The following is an 18,068-nucleotide window of genomic DNA, read 5'->3' as shown; positions in this document are numbered from 1 at the left end:
TTTCACCCGAAAGGCGAAGCATCGATTGCGATAGTGAATTAGTGGGCAGCTATACTTAGTAAGGACAGTAGTGTTATAGGCCGTATAAATTTGTAAACATAGCAATGGAAACTAAATTAACAAGTATCGTGTCACGCGCGCACAAGCAAACATGAACACATCTCACTCGATGACCGCGGAAACTCGCTGTCGAAACGCTGGAGCGAGGAAGCGCGGCAGCAGCATCGAGCGAAGTGACCTTCGTACATCGCGCTCGCATCAACGCGAACTACACTGCGAAAACACTGCGCAGCGCGGACTCTGTGCCCGCCGCAGATGACTTTCAAGATATAGTGGCCCGGCCAGGCGCGCGCGGCCGCCCGGAGTAGGGCATGCCGCCTCTCCCTACCCTCCTCCCGAAGCCTTGCGCGCGACGGAAGGCGGCGCGCTTCCTCCCCGCTTTCCTCCGATTAGTGTGTGAGATTGAGCCGCGATCGCTAGCTCACCCTCGCAGGCTTTCACTCGCACATACAACATACGTCGCGCGGCGACGATTTTATCACCCGTGGACTTTATTCGGAATCTCACGGCGACGGCGACGCCGACGGCAGAAATGAGCATGGAGTGTCCATATACTTGCCATCACAATAATAAAAATTACATGCTTGTTTGCCTATGCTGCGCTTTACTGTCTTCGTAACTGAGCGCAGAAAAGCACGACTAACTCAACGTCCGAAAGCTTTGAAGGTTCACTTCGGCTCGCACCTGAGCACGAGGTTGCGGGTTCGATTTCTGGTCGCGGCGCCAAACTTTCGCGCATATTCTCGAGTCATGAGACGCGTTTCGTCTTCTTCGTTGCAACACACCCCAAATAGCATCTCTTACAAACTTTTATTCCACAAAACACGTGTGTGTGTGTGTGTGTGTGTGTGTGTGTGTGTGTGTGTTGTGCGTGCGTGCGTGCGTGCGTGCGTGCGTGCGTGCGTGCGTGCGTGCGTGCGTGCGTGCGTGCGCGCGCGCGCGCGCGTTTTCGACATCGAATTCCACTTCGAAGAATCTGCGACCGAAAGTATTGCGCAAGCTACACTCAAAACACCGCTTCTATACGACACGTTCGAAACCGTCTATGTTGCTCGCAAGAAGGGCTAAATATTCTAAATATTCATCTAGATATTCTATTCTGTCTATTCAGTCTAAATATTCGTCTACGCTGTGTTCCCGTTAGGTACAGCATGGCTAATACGGCATAAACGACATTCAATTCGTTTATGCGCTTGATATTCCTCTGCAGTTACGCTGCTGAGTGCGAAGACACTTAAAGGAGCTACACTGTCTGGCACCCGAACGCGGGCAGAGGAAAGCCGGCTCTGAGAAGCGGAGCGGCGACGCGTCAGTCTCTTGACATGGCTGCAGCACCCTGGTAGCTGGCGAGGCAGCGATTCAGCGAGCGTCTCCCGAAACGCGCGGGAGCCAAGCCGAGACCATCTTCTTTTTTTTTCTTTTTTTTCACCAGACTCTCTGGACCGCGCAGCGGCGAGTCATAAATAAGAAGAGCGTCGGCGACGAGCGACCGAAGCCCGGGGTCGGCTTCTTCTCCCTAATTATCCGGCCATCCCCTGCGATAGACAGGCCGGTCATTTTACCTAATGGACTCTCTCCTCGAATGGGAGAAAAAGGCTGCCGCGTGATGACACCCTAATTTGCATATTCTTCGGGAGCCATAAAGGCAGTCACATAGCAGCGGCGAGAGAAAGAAAAAAAGAAGGCGCAGCGTATATGACAAGAAAGAGAGAGAGAGAGAGAGAAAAGACGAGTAAGTACACTAAACAGCTCGGTAGCAGCAGTCATATTGATGTACAAGTCCATAGGGAAAGTAGGCCATATAGATTGTTTGCAGTGTTGCTTTGTGAAGTGTACGAAGCTCAAGACGACTGAACGCTAGCAAATCTGCGCCGAATGACCGCTTGCGGTATAGTCGTCAGTACGTGGAGTGCCGTACGTCTATATCGCTTTCTCGTTGCGTTGTGCTGCAGTCGCGCCTCAGATTTGAGCGTTGTACGTCGTGCGCCGCCCTGTTCAGTGCTCTTCGAATACGTTTGGGAGTCTCCGCATTCTGCATTCGCTTAGCGATGGTTTGTGATTAAGCACGCCTCCACATATCGCGAGCTTTTTCTCGTTTCTGTATATTTGCACCGGTTTCGGAACCATAACTTGCACGTTCACTTCGGACCACGTAACTGGCATGGCTGTTGATTCATGGAGTCACAACGCTTGCCGCAGCGATAGTCACAATCGAAGGCCGAAAACGCACACAAAATTAAAGTAATTTCTCACAATAGCGAATTGGTGTGCAGTTTGTGAGGAGAATGAATGAGGGGCCGCATTTCCATATTTTTTTAGTTTGTATGAATCGTTTGTCGTCGTTGTCTGCTCTTATAACCCGCTCAAGCGCAAGATCCGTTGCGTGTGCATACACATACGGGCCGCGCTGAACCCGCGGAGAGGACAGATGCTGAACCGTGAACCGCGGCTTCACTTTCGCCGGACGCTGATACAGAGGCGCCATCTCTCCACTGGTCGATGCATCGCTGTGTGCGAGCGCGGCGGGCGAGAGAAAAAAAAATTTAAACCGGGTCTGTTTTTGTTGATTATTTGGCTAGCTGGGCGCGATAGGTTCGCTTTCAAAAGTGCGGCTTGGAAGCATGGTAGTCTTTTTATTCTTAAATTACCTCATTGTCCTTCTCTCTTTCTTTTTTTTTTTTTTTTCTCAATGTGCACAGGGGGAACCTCTAGACCAGCGTGTATTTTGTACAACCATGCTTTGTGAATAGCCAAACCCAAACGTTCGCCTCTGATGTTGCCTTCGGCAATTTGTTGCATACTTACCACTGGGCGGGACTCACGGGCCAAGTCACTTCCGGTGTGAATACAATTAACTGCAGTGCGCACTTTGGCATAAAACGTAAGCGACGTGTTCAGAAAGTCTGCAATTTTGGAACACATTTTCTGTTACCATAAACAGATTGTACTTTTAGAAAGAAATGGTCCTCTTAAGGCCTTCTGATTTGAAATGACTTCACATCGCTTTAAACCATTTTGTTTGAGTAATATAGGCATACTTAAGTCTATTAAATTAAAGGAATTTTTTTTTTCATTACGTTCAACAGTTGGATTGTTCAACTAGGTTAATATGACATAAGCCAACGTCATTTGCTCTTCTTCGCTATACCCGAGTCACTTCAAGGCAAAGTGAGGTGATCACGCCAGTCTACCTGTATGAAAAATTTGTAAGAGTAACTTGAAGTATGCCTATCTGTCTCAGATGCTTTGGGGCAGATAGGTTTCGGCACTTCTTTGTAAAAATACACTGCCAAATTAGTATGCCCTATAATCAATACAATCGTTTTTTCTAAGGTTGTCAATTTAGTCGCTACAGATTAGCTGTCCTTTGGTTCAACCGTGATCGCAACATGCCCATGCGGAGTTGACATCTCTCTCTCTCTGTCTTTTTGTTTCTATAACGGTCAGTTTACGGGTTCTGCATCCTGTCTCATTCAAAGAAGCACGTCAGTTTGAACGCTAAATGCGTCTAATAGTAAGCATTTCACTATAGACAGCAAATCAAAACATTTCTTCTCAGTGCATGCCAGCACGTGCATGTGTTCTAATGGCGCTTTCGCAGTGTGCTCGAAAGCTTGCTTGTGGGGTCACAGAAATTTGTCTGAAATTTCAGCACTGAAATAAGAAGTAACGTGATCTCCATCCACGTCTCATGACAGCCAGAAACAAGCCAACTGAAGATTTCAAAAGCTATTTTCAACTGTTTTCACAGCGCATACAAATTTAAGAATATGATGGACAGGTTGAGAGTTTCTGAATGAGCGCCGACTCTGTCTCGTATTTCCTTACGTCTGTGTGCGTTATGAACACCGTCAAAATAAACGTTTACCAACTGTCCCACGCTTCCACGCCTGTACTCCACAAGCTTCCTGAACTCAGCGTTGTGGCAACAAAGTTTCTTCGAAGTACCACGCAGCAGTGCAGGTATACGCGATGATGCGCCTCTTCCTGATCAGTCTTTCACCCACGAGCACACAAATAAAACTGAAAGCGAAAGAAACGCGGGTGGTAGTTGTTGATTCAAGCATTCGTCCTTTTTTCTTTCTTTTTCGTTCTCTTCGTTCGATGCCTGCGAAGCGCTGTCCGCGACAACGCACCACCTCTGCTCCAGCGCTTTCTCGCTCGGGGTGAAATCAGCGAGGCGTTGCCCCGATCTGTGCACACGGCGCCATCCGTGTACGTATAACACACGCACACACACACACACAGGAGTGAGACAGCCAGCAGAGAAGAGGCAGAGAGAACGGGAGATGGCCGTAGCGGCGTATAAGAGACGACGAGCCGCATACACACGCTGCAGCAGCGGCGGGCAAGCAGGCGAGAAAGGGGCGCTCGCGCGCTTGTTGTAAATGCAGGGCGCGTGTGCGGAGCGCCGAAGAGGGTTTCACCCCCTTTGATGATCCGGAACCTCGCAGCTGAGCTCCAATTTTGCACGCGCGCAGGAGACAAGGCGTCCGTCCGTCCGCGAAGGGGGTGTTTTGTAGCGCCGCTCATGCGTCGCCCACCGAACCGCGCTATCCTTTCCTCAACGCCCGTGGAGCGGCGAGCCGGTGTTGCGGAGCTACAGCTCGAGCCGCGCGAGAGACCCGGCCTGCTAGGGTGCAAAATAAAAGGGGTGCAAATTTTGAGGGAGGGGAAGAGGATGGCGGGGATATAGTTGGTGGAATATCGCGGAAGGGGCTGGGGAAAGTCGTGGCGGATTGTGTAGTATATACAGAGCGTGGACTGCATGTAAATAAATACAGAAGCGCAATCGTGAAATTGTGAGGCGTGAGCCGTGTCCGTGTACCGCTTGTTCCTAGGGTGATCCGGGGGTGGCGAGGGTATTCGGAAGTTAGTTGTGCGGCTCAAAAGAACACCGATATGGTAGATAGACCTGGACGTTCGCAATGTTCGCCGGGATCTGGAGCATTTTTTGAAGAGAGCGATGAAAATCTCGAGAAACGAAGTTCAATTTCTCGGGCTACTGCTATGGATCTTTCTGCGCTTTCTTCAGAGAATTAAGTTTGCTATATCGCGGTGCACCTGCTTTACGTTCCTTTGAAGTGTTTCATTGGATTCCAGAATAGTTCAAGTCGGTGTTTCTATCAATCGATATTCGTTATGTTAAAGTGGCCTTCTTCTTAAACGCTGATATACGGCCACCTTAATATCCTCTTTAATGTCTGCTTACCACTTCGACCTAGTAGCCTGCTTACAGCTGGTACTCTCGACCGTTCAGCAGGGGCAAAAAAAGAAAGGGAATTATTCGTCCATATGAGTAGTATTGGATAATATACGTGACAAAAAGTACTTGACGAGGATTTGGGAGATTAATGCACTGAATTCCGTGAAGCAAAAGGAAAGGATTCAGATGCATGACACCTGATTAATATTACGCAGTGAACGTTGAATAAATGCGCGAATGTGCGCTTGTTTCTGTCAGATTACAGCAACATTTAGAACAGTAGAGAGGCGTGCAACTAGAAGAGCCGAGAACTGCAACGTACTGGACAAATAAATCTCTTGAAAGGAGTCACTTCTTGTGGCAACACGTGACACTCAAAGTATTTAAGCTGAACATGACAACTGCACCGCAATGTAGAAACAAACTGTTTGAAAAAAAACAGAAAAAGACGAGAGAGAAGAGCCCAATGTCGACACCTTCCCTCCAAATATCAAAACAAAATATCATCCTGGCCAAGGCGAATGCGGTCATTGTGGATTTTGCTTTATATTTTCACAGAATAGTAATACTGATGCGCGAATCTCAGAGCTTCTAGTCATCATGCGCCTAATTTTGACTTCGACGTCTTCACTCTGTTCTCTCTGTCTTCTTTCTTTCCCGTCCCTCCAACGCTTGATAATTCTCTGATACCTGTCGCCTCAGGTCAGTTCTTCAGTTCTTACTCCTAAATAAGTATTCCCGTTAAACGTCGGAGTGTCTCAGTGTTATAGAAAACTGAGGCAGCGTTAAGGCTTTTGTATCAATCTACCAGCTGTAACAAGATCCCGAGGATGTCCGTCTGAGAATCAAGTCATTCTTGGTCAATCAACTATTCTTTGGTATTATCCGTGCCGTTATCCGCAGCCTGCAAGGAAAGAAAGCCTCGGATACACCTGGGCAGTACGCATGACGGTTCCGGATGGAAACACGTGATTCTACCAACACGGCGCATCTCTCGGAAAAAAGTCGACCAAGCGCTTCCTTCGTTCCTTTTTCAAGATGAAAGAGCTACGGGTGTCACAAGCCATCTTGTTCGTCAGTCTGACTTTTACTGCGGACAGAGCGGTTTGTTTTTCCAGCCGTGCCATTTGACGGTGCGGCAAAAGAGCAAGTACGGTGACTAAAGAGAGAGAGAGAGAGAGAGAGAGAGAGAGAGCACCAACGAAAGCAGTTTGAGTGATGCGCGTCTCTTAGGCGTTTTTTTATCATTCCTGACGGAAGTACACTCCCATCACCTCCAGGAACCACGAAAAAAAAGCGCCTCAGGAACCAACTACGGCACCCCTGTTTATGTTGTTTATTCGTTATCTTCTCAGTTCCTCGTAGCGGGTACTGCTCTTTCTTATTCTATTTCGGTCTATTCATGTCAGAGGAAAAGAATTTCCTGCTTCAGTCGTCGTTTTGGGCTCATCCACGTGATTCAGTCCTTCTTTTGACCGTCTGGGAGCCAGCCGCACTCCTTGTGCCAGCCTTCCAAGCCCGAGCCGCTCGCCAGCCGCCTGCGTCGACGGCTCGGCCCTCTGGCTGGCTCCGACAACTTGCCTGGCGGCAGGTCGTTTGTGTTCTTCAATTTGTCCGGGGCGCTCCGTTTTTTCTTCGTTCAGGCCTGTCTGCTGCCGCGGCCGTCGGGTGCCTTGTTTGTCTCCCTCTCTGCATACCAAATCATGCGTTGTGTTGTTGCCGTTGAAGCCTCTCGCGTGGCTGGAGAGCGGACTTGCCGGCCGACTATAGCCGGCGCGTGCACCGAGACAAAACGGGGCAAGAGCCGCACCGCAACGCTGCTTTGCACAGCGCATCACTTCAGTGCGTTTGGGCATATGGAAACACACATACACGTATATGCGTATAGTCCCACATATAGAATACACTATACAGACGCCCACCTCGTCTCCTTCGGCGCGTCTGCCCATCCTGCAGACCGGCACGCCTCTGGAGGACCGGGCGACCGCCCGACTTGCCGCCGACCCAAACGAGACATTTGCATTCCAAACAGACCGTGCACCGTGCGCGCCGTGCCCGTCCGCGCATCCACACGTGCCCGATCAATGCACTAGGTGTTCGCGAAGTGAAAAAAAAAAAATAAACATGCAAGTATACAAAGCGAAACAGGCCTCGCAACGGCTACAAACCAAGCAAACGAGCGGGCGAACAAGAGCGCGTCTAACGTCCGCCCCCACTTCTCCGTGCGTTTCCTGCCGAAGGGATTCGAAGACTCCGCCGTTAGCTTCCCTCCCCTTTTTCTCATGCAATCTCTCTTCGTTTGTTTTGTTTCAGGCGACCCGCGGGAGCGTTCAAGCCTGCGGCTTGGCGTGCGTATTTACTGGTTCTCAAAGGGAAATCCCTCTGATGCAGGAAGGGCTTCGTATGCGCGCATGTGTGTGGCGTCTTTACTCGCTCGTCCTCTCGGGCGGCCTTCGTCTGCTACGCGCTGAGCGTGCGGTGTATCTCAATGTGGGCCGCGGCGTTGTCTCCCTGCTACGTGTGATGAGATCAGCTAGTTTTGCGTCTCGTGGACGTAATGCGCCTGGAGTCCCCCTCAATCGCGAAACCCGTTGTTCGAGTACGCAGGGGGGCAGTCCCGCCGACGTCGTTTCGAGTGTTGCCTCTTTTCTCCTTGCGCCTTGTGGACTTACACGTGAAGTTCGTCCCGGACCGATGTTGTTCAGGGCTTTGAGAACTGTGACTGCTAGCACGGTGTAGGAGGTCTGTGACTAAATTTGTATTTCAGAATCGATTGTTCGTGCCCGGCGTTTCATCGTCGCCTATGTAGCGGTGTAGGGCTGATCTACAAATTAGGAGCTGATTGAAAGATTGCATCGGTGCAAGCTTTCGTCTACATAATCTGTGAAACATCATTTAAGTTATTAATAGCGGTGTGTATACCGAGAGGTGCACCACCAAAATTAACTTTTGTTAATGCCGAAGTGAACTTTCATTCAACTGGACAGAGTTGAAATGCGAAACAGTCAAGTTCTGGCCGCCAAGATGCATGTACAGAAAGCTGAAGTTCTAAAAAATAACGACGCTTTTCTCTTCTATTATATAAATATGCACAGAAGATATAAAGTAAGCAAACTACTGACGAATAAATAAATGCGAAACAACACTAAACGCGAGTCATTGCATCATATTGAACGCTTCTGTAAAACTTCGGGTGCGCATGCTCAGACTGGTAAAGTATTTGATAGCAATGAAACCAGTAATTTCAAGGCATGCAAGGAGTCATTCCTACAGCTTGTGAGTACGTGTTGTGATTACTTCTGCGACAGTATTATCTGTCCCTCTTGCGGGCTCCCACTTATAAGGGGTGCAACTGTAAGTCCTGATGCTTCAGGCTGCAACTGCGAGACTCGCGAGGAGAAATTAGGCCCCTAATTTTCTCGGCAAATCAAGTCAACGTGTATGTTAGCACTAACCTATATTATAGTAACCGATGTGACCCCCTTTGTCACTACTAACTATTGTAGTCACATAAGCCATGCATCAAGCTGGCAGAGCTACCAGAAATCCAGCTGAGTTAGCTAACCTACGAGCTTCAGCGCTCTACGACGCTCAGAAACTTCACCTCACGTGGAAGCAATTAATTTAGGTACAGAAGCACCGCGCTGGTACATGTAACGTGCGCGTACTCGTTTGCTCATGCACTCGGGTCGTTTCACTCCTATATATAGCGCGTAGCTCCACAGGAGGCACGCCTGCACGCGGCATTACCTAAAACTGCGCCCACGAACTAAGCGTTGCGCGAAGTACACACGCCTCTTCGCGTTCCACCGCGCGTGTTTCGTGCCTCCATCGTGTCTCACACCACGCGTGCGAGACACTGTGTCCTCCGCAGAGTGTTTCCTATATAGACACGCGTGTGTTCTATGGCTCGCAACTGCCGGCGGCCTGGTGTTGGTGTTTCGCAGCAGCTCCCAGCGTACGAGGCCCCCCTGTCATCTTTCCGCGGCTAGACGAGCTGGGCCGCCGCCGAGGTTGTCGGTGTGCCGCGCTGCAGGGCTTGCCCGAAACGCCGACGAGAAGAGAGACAGCGTGGGGAGCGGAATACTCATTATGATAATGCATGCAAATGGAGCCCCATACGCGAATAGTGATGAACGCGCTGTCGCGACGGTGGGTCACTATGGAGGAGAGCATCATCATCGTCGACGCCGTCTCGCCGCCAGCCCGCCCGTGGTTCGGGCCCCGGGAAACAATGGAATGATGAACGGCCCTCTTCGCGCCGGGCGTCTATTGCTGCTGGTTTGCACCGCGGTCTGCAACGAGTGTGCGAGTCTGGTATACTGTAGTCTTTGCGACATGGGCGACGAGGTTGGAGTACCTTCGGAGCGGCATCGCCTCGCAAATTGTTGTGCGCGCTGAAGAAAAATAACGAGTGGATGAGCTTGAGGCTTTGCCCCCGCACGCCTTGTGCAATCTCATTTGTGTCCGCTCGCACTGATTCATAGCGACATGAAGTGCCGTGCCTTCCGTGTATAGTTGAAGCGAGAGTACGTCATCTACTCGCCTAGGCAAGAACATGTAGTGTATACTTGGCGCTTAACGTTCCTACTAACGTGATACACTGTAACAAAATGTTCATTATATTGCTTTAATCAGTCTCTTCACTAAAATTCAAAGCTGTTCGGTCGTCTACACATTCCGTAAACATGATCGGAATACATGCTTACGGGCATGTATGTCAGAGTGAGTGAGTGAGTGAGTGAGTGAGTGAGTGAGTGAGTGAGTGAGTGAGTGAGTGAGTGAGTGAGTGAGTGAGTGAGTGAGTGAGTGAGGGAGTGAGTGAGTGAGTGAGTGAGTGATTGAGTAAGTGAGTGAGTGAGTGAGTGAGTGAGTGAGTGAGTGAGTGAGTGAGTGAGTGAGTGAGTGAGCGAGCGAGCGAGCGTGCGTGCGTGCGTGCGTGCGTGCGTGCGTGCGTGAAGCGTGCACCAAGTTAAAGACGAGCGGATGACTTTGAACATTAAGAAAGTTTGAGTCGGCATGACTATAGTAAACCGACTCAGGTATTTGGTCTATATGCATGCGAACGCACACGTCAGCAAACACAGGTACTTTAAACCGTAATTGATACCTTACACTAGATGAAGTTAGATGAAGACTTCAGTGAGGCGGAAATCAGAACGGCACTCCAAGGACTCAACGGCAAGTCAGCCCCAGGACCGGACAGGGTTAACAACAAAACGCTCAAAAACCTGGACGACAAATCTGTCACCAAACTCACGGGCTATATGAACAAGTGCTGGAGAGAAGGCCGCATCCCGGAGCAGTGGAAGAGGTCCAAGGCTATCCTCATACCCAAGCACGGAAAGCCGTTGAGTTTGGAGAACCTACGCCCAATCTCTCTCACGTCGTGCGTGGGTAAGGTCTTGGAACACGCCTTCCTGAACCATATCAACAGCCATCTAGAAGAGACGGAAGCCTACCCCCACACCATGATAGGCTTCCGATCCCGCCTGTCCACGCAGGACGTCATGTTACAACTAAAGAACCAGATCCTTGACGACAAGACAAGAAACACCAGAGTCATCCTAGGACTAGACCTGGAGAAAGCATTTGACAACGTCGCCCACGAGTTGATCCTTAAACAAGTGTCTAATTTGAACCTGGGGGAAAGGTCCACAACTACGTGAGGGACATTCTGAAGGATCGCAAAGCCACCCTGACGGTTGGCGACGTCGAGTCCGAAGAACGAACCCAGGGAAGTGCAGGTACCCCCCAGGGCTCAGTTATATCTCCGCTCCTTTTCAACTTAGCTATGCTGGGTCTCCCCAGCAAACTACGGGAAATCGAAGGAATCCACCACGCTATATACGCAGACGATATAACGATTTGGGCGGACCGCGGCAGTGACGGGCAAATTGAACACGCACTACAAATGGCGATTCACAAAGTCGAAGAGTACCTCCAAGGAATGGGCCTCAAATGCTCCCGGAGCAAGTCCGAACTACTCCTTTACCGGCCCACGCGCAGAGGCATGCCACCAAAGAGCTACACAGGACCCCAGGAGTACGAGGAAATCGGCCTGTACACCCAAGACGGAAACGCAATCCCCAAAGTAAACAAGATCAAAATCCTCGGAATGATCATTGAGGCCAACGGAGCTAACGGCGAAACCGTGAGGAATATCGAAGGCAAAGTCACCAGCGCCACGAGATTCATAAAGAGAATAACCAATAGACACGCAGGCATGAAGGAAGAAAACGTCATTCGACTGATCCACTCATTCGTTGTCAGCCACATCGCCTACGTAGCCGCCTACCACAACTGGTACGTCGCGGAAAAGAACAAGATCAACACGCTCATAAGGAAAACGTACAAGATAGCCCTGGACCTCCCGGAATCGACGAGCACCGAGCTCCTGGCTCAGCTGGGCATATACAACACCCTAGAAGAAATAGCCTAAGCACAACCCATATCGCAACTCGAACGCCTGTCGACCACCACGACGGGAAGGTACATTATGAACACGCTCGGCATAACGTAACACAACCAGCACGGCCAGAAAATGCAAATCCCCAACAAAATCAGAGAGACCATTATGGTGGCAACCATTCCAAGAAACGTGCACCCCGATTACAACCGAGGTAGAAGAAAGCCAAGAGCCGAGGCTCTGCTCCGTTCATTCGGCAGGGAGAGAAACGCGCGCTTTGTCGACGCAGCCGAATATGCGAACGCCCAAAAATACACCGCCGTAGTCATAGACACAGAGTCAAAAATCAGAACCACATGCAGTGTATACACCAAACACTCGGAAATAGTGGAGGAAGTAGCGATTGCACTGGCCCTCACAGAACAGGAATGCGAAGTCGTACTAAGTGACTCGCAAACGGCAGTAAAGAATTATGACAAAGGTCGAATTTCCAAGGAAGGCCTGTCCATTCTAGCCAAAGCGGGCAGATCCAAAACCGCGAGCTCGAGGATCGTATGGTTCCCCGCGCACGTCACCACGGAAGGCGACGCGCTCCCGAACCTAAACGAGACGGCGCACCGGACGGCGCGAGACATGACCCGCCGCGCCGAACAGGGCAACGCCTCTCGCACGACAGCGAACGCTTCTCGAGCAGAATGGGACAGGCTCACCAGATACAACGACATAAGCAGTGCATATTTGAACGCCAGAAGGATATACCCACCGCCGAGTCCCCAGTTGAACAGGAGGCAGGCCGTCGCCTGGCGACAACTCCAGACGAACACCTTCCCTAATCCATTCCGTCTGAAACGTATCTTCCCAGATAAGCATCAGGGCGACACGTGCAAATTGTGCCAGGAAGGACCAGCAACACTCAAACACATGCTGTGGGAGTGCAATGTAGTTATAGGAGGGATGGCAGTTACTCCGGTGGTGGTGGTGATAAACTTTATTGAAAGGGGGAAGGGTAAAGAGGGACGTGGCTGAGGGTTAGGGCTCAAGTAAGGCCCTGGGCCTGCTTGGCCTTTTCCGCCCAGTCCACCAGTTCAAGTTGTCGGTCGACGTCCCCGGAACTGAGCCAGGCTGTCCAGACAGTCTCGCTGCCGACGGGGGGATGAGAGAACGGGAGCGAGGTGCATTCCCACATTATGTGTGTGAGTGTTCCTGTTTCTGAACAGAGCCTACATTTGTCGCTTTCCCTGCCCCCTGTGATTTTGTTAATGTATTTTGGGTGTGGGTATGTATTTGTCTGAAGTCGCCGAAACGCGACCGCTTGCGTTTTGTCGAGTTGCTTGGCCGGTGGTGGGAGCGCGCGACGCCTCAAGCGATACCGATGGGCTATTTCATAATAAGTCTCGCAGGGTTCCTCGTGTCTCTCCTCCTCATTCACGCCGTCCGCATCCGCGGACGAGGCTCGGCGCGCGAGATGTCGAGCCAAACTGTGAGCCGACGCGTTGCCGGGCATAGCCGCGTGAGCGGGGGTCCACACGAGGGTTTTCAAGCCGCTTAGGGGGCGTCGTGTGAGGACATGGTACGCCTGTTTGCAAATTCTACCGTGGACGAAATTGCCGATGGCCTGCTTGCTGTCGCTGATGACGGTAGTCGCTTCCGCATGCATGGCCATGGCAGTCGCGGTTTCCTCCGCTTCCACCACTCGGCCAGCCGTGATTGTTGTATGTTCTATCAGTCCTCCGTTGTGATCCGCTACCACCGCGGTCATGAGGTCGGCGCGAGGGTGTCTGGCTGCGTCTGTGTAGACCACTCCATCTTGCGAGCCGTAGTGTCGCCAAATGGCTTCACTACGGGCCTGCCGACGGCCCTGATGCAACTCGGGGTCCATGTTGCGGGGTAGAGGTGGGGCATAAATATGCCCCCTGATCTTTCGCGGAATCGTAATGTACTCTGTAACCTCGGGGATAGCCTCGAGACTGAGCTTCGGGAGGACTGTGCGGCGTGCCCGGGTTAGCGAGAGACGACGGACTTGGGCTGTGTGGTGAGCGTCTAAGAGCTCCTCGATCGTGTTATGCATGCCTAAGGCATGCATAACATAACTCCGAAGACCCTGTCGTCGAGGTGGGCCGCCGTTCTGCGCAGCTCAGACCTCGGAATCCAGACGTGAGCAGTCAAGCAAGCCCGTGAGGCGGCGTTGAGGCAGGGCTTTGATGTTCCCCCTGGGAGACCTGAGCCCGGGTTGCGTTAAACCTTGCCAGACGTACAAGAAAGTTGTATCCATCCATCCATCCATCCATCCATCCATCCATCCATCCATCCATCCAACCATCCATCCATCCATCCATCCATCCATACCTTTTGCATCTTGTCAGGTGTTTAGAGAGAGAGAGAGAGAGAGAGAGAGAGAGAGAGAGAGAGAAAGGCAAAGGAAAAACAGGGAGTCAGGTGTTTGAGCGAGTGCAATACTGCTGCATCTTGTCAGATAGTATTGTGCGCGCGTGCTTTTTTTTTCTTTATTCTCGTATTATTTTTCTCTCATCTATCGCATCTCTTTCCGCCCTCCTCGGGTACAGGGTAGCCAACCGGGGATATTCTCTTGTTAACTTCCCTGTCTTTGCTTTGCCATTCTTTCTCTCATGTTAGATGGATAAAAAAATGGAAGAGGGCACTCACGTAGCTGAACTGAAACTCTAGCGTCCCTTAATGTCATATTATGGCCATCGCAATTAAGCGGGCACTCGAGACGCGTTCGCGCCGTTTGCGCGCCGCCGTCGTGCTGTCAAGGCATCAAATGCGCATGCGCACCTCGCGCAGGGATAAACGCAACGCATTTAGTTGAAAAAAAAAAAAAAAGAAAAGCTGGTGACTCCAAGTGGACAAACATTCACGCTCCACTCAATTGGTTCTGCAGCACAGCAGCCAGGGGATGTATTCTCGGACGGTCACTTTCGGCGATATCACTTTCACTGCGCTCTGATTGGATTGTTGAGCAAAACCGGATGAGCTGATTGACTGGTTGAGCATTTCGTCACGCGAAAGCAATAGTATCGCCGAAAGTGATCGTCCGAGACTACGTCCCCTGCAGGACAGAGTTATGCATTCGGCTGCTGATATGCGCGCTATCCGCACGTTCATTAGCATTCCCGTTGAATAGCATTGGGCATAGCGCACTTCGGTGCACGCACCTGTCTGAGCGGAACGGACAGCAAGCGTCATGCTAAACCTGTCTAATCCTTTCATCTGGCGCTGACAAACACCGACGGTTTTCCGTCGGTTTCACTTCGTGCACTGTCGAGAGGTATGACGCCTGTAACGCCGCTGCCTGTGTACTTATCCTTCCGCCAGCTTTGTGACGCGCTACTGTCTGCCAGGACGCTATTCCCGCTGCGCGGCTGTAGTTCTGTCGCGTGCTGCGTGTTGCAATTTCGCCTCTGCGTATTGTTAGAACAGCGTGCGAAGAGCTAGAGCGCGAGGCTAAACTTTGCTCTCGCTTTCGATGCCCTCTTCGCCAGTCAAGCGAAACCTGCCTCTTTTTTTCTTTCTTTCTTTCTTTCCTTCTTTCTTTCTTTCTTTCTTTCTTTCTTTCTTTCTTTCTTTCTTTCTTTCTTTCTTTCCAATGCGTAACAAAAGGTGCTTAGGGCCAAATGGCAGTATGGCGCGAAGCGTAAACAAACCATTAAAAGCGGAAAAAGGGCTGCCTCCTCCATATAGCAGTTTTTTGCTGCCGTTTCATCTCCCTCCGCCTGCATGCGATAGCCACGAAAGCGCGACTTTTAAAGCTCATTTGGGGGAAAAGCCAGCGAAAGGGATTAGAGCGTGCCCGCCGCGCCACGGGTATAAATACCCGGACGCTCGTAAAAACAAATCAGCGCGGCCGCGGCGCTGCCTGCTCCTTTGCGGCTCGAGAGCGCACGTGCGCATCTGTAGCGCTCAGCAGCCCGAGCTTCAAAAATTTGAAAGTGTCTCGCGGCGATAAGCAAGTTTTTACGGGCACCGTGGAGGACAAAGCGCGGGCGAGAAGACGAACACTCGAACTTGGCAGGGAAAGAAATAAGGACGAGAAAAGGAAGAAAGGTTCGCGCTGTTTTCTACCGGTTCCGTGCGACGAGAACAGTGCGTGCGAGAGATAGAGAGCGCGCATCTGCGAGGCGTGCATTCGCTGCGTTATTGTTTTCCTTGGACGCGGGAGAGTCCCAGCCCGTGTTTGCCAGTTGCCGCCTTTATTACCGCTGCGGAGAGGATTACTTTACGGGTAACGGGACTCGCTGCTAGCTAGCGGTTTTGACAATTTCTGGGCCTCGCGCCTCTGCGCCTGCCGACTGTCCGGCGTTCGATACACGCAGCCTTATCTGTCTTATCGCTTGGCGCCATGCCGTGGCCTGCATTTTTGTTCCTTATAGGAGTGTGTGTGTGTATGTGTGTGTGTGTGTGTCTTTAAATGTTAGCGCTGCAGTGTACAAGATTGCTCACTTTAATGACGTGTAAATGCAATGGTGTGTGGGAAGGCCAACGTGCGAGAGCAGATGATGAAAGTAAAAAAAAAAGAATTGCAGCTGTCATGAAGTAAAGGGCACTGGGGGTCATAATACATAAATACGAGATTATTCGCAAAAAAGCAGAAGGCTGCGGTGTAGCACGGTCTCACGTTGGCAGACGTTACATACCTACATTTCCGTTGAAGCTAGCAAGGCCCGCGACAGCTCGACCAAAACTTGGCCCATTGCATCACGACAAAAAAATAAAAAAAAAGTCATGAGTTTATTTACAGTTGAATCTGGGGAGGAAAATGTCGAGTTTCAGCATGAAGAGTGATTGAGGCAAATGGAGAAGGAAAAAAAGAAGCTAGTTAAACCGCTAAACGGATATTAGAGGTCTACGGACTGCACTGCTAAAGAAGACAACGAAAAAGAAATCCTTTCTGAGAACACCGAGGTGGACGGCTTTATTACTTGAAGCTGGGCTTAGCTGTTTTACGGCTAAATGCTACAGCTGAAGTATAACAGCGTAGACGATAATTCCGCCGTTCTATGCTTATGGTGCAGGCTTAGCGTATTCTGCTCCAATTGCTCGCTCCCTCTATGTTGTATGCGAGCCTGGAAAACAATGAAACCCATTTGAATAAAGTGTAAACAATAAAATCCTTCAAATCTAGGTCGCCTAGCCACTTTTCAAGTACATGTGATGTGAAGTTGGACGTCTTTGGTTTCTATTTCATGAGAGAACTTATATAAGCCTTTTGTTTTTCTTTATAGATACTACAAAGCTTTGAAAGACGGATGATCCGCTGCGTCTTGATGCAGCTTTATATGGTAAGTTGGCCATTCCTTTCTAAAGATTGGAAAAGTCAATATACGTACAGCGAAGACCAGCGGTTGAAAGTCTCTTGCATCTGACGAACTTGCTGCACGCATACGAAGGGTTAAAAAAGTGATTAAATGGGTAACAAGATATCGTTGAAGCTTATCTCGCACGTCACTTCCCTCTTGCGTGAATTAGAGCACTCAGAAAAGAAAAGAAAATAATTTGCAGCTTTTTACACATTGTACTCTGCGAGACCTCGCACTGCGCTTTTGTGAGGCTACGGCATTGTGGTCTTTTCACACTTGACGGTCACAAAGTTGCTTTGACTGTCCAAATGTTCAACGTTATGGAAATGACAGCGCTACCTACAGAGCGTTTAAATTCACAGGCTTTAACATTTGAAAACAACGTATGGGAACCGCGTCCAAGGCGAAGCACACTTGCGGTTTTGTATTCTGCAACCTTCATAATGGGGCCACTGTGGTGAGGAATCGAATCCACGGCCTTGTGGCCAGCAGCGAGGCGCTATAGCCATTTCATCTCCTGCAGGGGAAACCTACATTGCGCTGTCTGAAAAAAACCTCATTTGGGCAACGGCAATGCAAAGATAAGAATATCTTGCATCTCATGATATCACGACGCGTGACATTCTATCGTTTAACTCTGCGTTCGGGTCACATACGTCAGTTGCTTTGCTGTTATGTACATATGAAACTGCGATCCGATATATTTAATTAATTATGGGGTTTTACGTGCCAAAACCACTTTCTGATTATGAGGCACGCCGTAGTGGAGGATTCCGGAAATTTCGACCACCTGGGGTTCTTTAACGTGCACCTAAATCTAAATACACGGGTGTTTTCGCATTTCGCCCCCATCGAAATGCGGCCACCGTGGCCGGGATTCGATCCCGCGACCTCGTGCTCAGCAGCCTAACACCATAGCCACTGAGCAACCACGGCGGGTGCGATCCGATATATGACTGATAAGCCGGGACACCTCAAAGAAAGCCTCGAAAAGTACATCAATCGGTGTTTAGGCTTCCCGAGATGCTTTTGCAGAATATTCGTATTCTTTATATGATGTACGCTGTATAGGTGC

The 18,068-nt window shown here is 50.3% G+C and overlaps 1 long non-coding RNA gene across 7 annotated transcripts in view; it reads left to right on the top strand.

Moving 5' to 3' along the window:
- LOC126522746 (uncharacterized) overlaps positions 1–18,068 on the top strand; it is a 785,183-nt gene that overhangs the window by 564,015 nt on the left and 203,100 nt on the right. For all 7 annotated transcript variants that reach the window (XR_011895173.1, XR_011895179.1, XR_011895176.1 and 4 more), the window contains one exon: positions 16,919–16,975. This is a non-coding gene — a long non-coding RNA (uncharacterized lncRNA). The remainder of the gene's footprint in view (positions 1–16,918; positions 16,976–18,068) is intronic.

Source organism: Dermacentor andersoni, chromosome 6 (genome assembly GCF_023375885.2).
Source record: "Dermacentor andersoni chromosome 6, qqDerAnde1_hic_scaffold, whole genome shotgun sequence".
Taxonomy (NCBI): domain Eukaryota; kingdom Metazoa; phylum Arthropoda; class Arachnida; order Ixodida; family Ixodidae; genus Dermacentor; species Dermacentor andersoni.
This window is presented reverse-complemented; position numbering and strand designations above follow the sequence as displayed.